The sequence below is a fragment of the Talpa occidentalis genome, unplaced genomic scaffold, assembly GCF_014898055.3.
Source record: "Talpa occidentalis isolate TD23 unplaced genomic scaffold, MPIMG_talOcc4v2.1 talOcc4.5, whole genome shotgun sequence".
In the NCBI taxonomy this organism is placed as follows: domain Eukaryota; kingdom Metazoa; phylum Chordata; class Mammalia; order Eulipotyphla; family Talpidae; genus Talpa; species Talpa occidentalis.
In genome coordinates this window covers 38,431,645-38,433,151 of record NW_023604861.1, presented here as the reverse complement: position 1 = coordinate 38,433,151, position 1,507 = coordinate 38,431,645, and the positions used below count along the sequence as shown (strand labels likewise).

Sequence of the window (1,507 nt, the reverse complement as noted above, 5' to 3'; positions counted from 1 at the left end):
CTTATTTAAGTTTTCTAGATTCCTGCTATGAGTGAGACCATCCGGTATTTTTCTTTTTCTTTTTGGCTTATTTCGCTGAGCATGATCCCTTCCAGCGCCATCCATGTTGCTGCAAATTGCATGTGTTTATCTTTTTTGAATGCTGAGTAATATTCCATGGTATATATGTACCACATCTTCTTGATCCAGTCATCTATTTTTGGGCATTTGGGTTGTTTCCAAAGCTTAGCTATTGTAAACAGTGCTGCTATAAACATAGGGGTGCAGGTGTTCTTTGGGATTGATGTTTCTGTGTCCTTTGGGTAAATACCTAGGAGTGGAATTGCTGGATCATATGGAAGCTCTATGTTTAGTAGGTCCAGAAATCTCCACACAGCTTTCCACAGTGGTTGGACCAGTTTGCACTCCCACCAACAGTGCAGAAGAGTTCCTTTTTCTCCACACCCTCTCCAACATTTGTTGTTGCTAGTTTTTTTAATATGTGCCATTCTCACTGGTGTGAGATGGTATCTCATGGTAGTTTTGATTTGCATTTCCCTGATGGCAAGTGATGTTGAACATTTTTTCATATGCCTGTTGGCCATTTGCATTTCCTCTTCAGAGAAGTTTCTTTTAAGCTCTTCTGCCCATTTTTTGACAGGATTATTTTCTTTGTTGTTGTTGAGTCTCATCAGCTCTTTGCAGATTTTTGTGATTAGTCCTTTATCAAAAAATATGGAACGCTTCACGAATTTGCGTGTCATCCTTGCGCAGGGGCCATGCTAATCTTCTCTGTATCGTTCCAATTTTAGTATATGTGCTGCCGAAGCGAGCACTATGTTCTGTTGATTTTCAAGTGTGAGTCTGTTTCCATTGCTGAACAGACAACTCATGGCATCAAATTCCACTAAAAGAACGGAAGGATTAACATCTACAGCATCACATTTGATTAAAAAAGAGTGCATAAAAAGTGAATAAAATTCTTGAATGGGCTTTGCTAAGTCTTTTGGATCTTCCATTGATTTTCAACTTGCTAAGCAACCTGATTGATCTGGACTGATGATTTCTCTGGGACTCAATGTCTAACACCCCAGAAGAGGAAATGCCTTGTGATAAGTTCATATTTGAAAAGCTGTCCTTGCAACACCCCTCTTAATCTTCTCCCCTCACTATTTTTGAAATTCAGGCATTGTTTTAAGATACCTTTTAGAGCAATAGTTGGGATTCCATTGATATCACCTGGCTCATTCATACTCTTCTCTCTGTTCTCCACATATAGAAAAGTCTCTTTTCTTTAACTGACTGTTTATGACTGTCCCCTCATTATTAATGACCAGTAGCTTTCTGGCCCATCAGGATAGACAGCAGACAATGGATGTAGGGATTCTCCTCACAGTCTCACACTTATCTTTAGCAGAGTTAGTAGATAAGTATATTTTAAGAAATATTCTTCCAGTATTAGTGGCAAACTTCCACTTACTCTACTTTTTTGATGCCAAATATTAAATATTGTTAGGTTTTCATATAA

General features: G+C 38.4%; 1 non-coding gene across 1 annotated transcript; it reads right to left on the bottom strand.

The window, feature by feature from the left end:
• Positions 1–708: 708 nt before the first annotated feature.
• On the bottom strand, positions 709–815 carry LOC119259976 (U6 spliceosomal RNA). The gene has a single exon (XR_005128623.1). It is a non-coding gene; the product is annotated as a U6 spliceosomal RNA (small nuclear RNA).
• Positions 816–1,507: the final 692 nt, after the last annotated feature.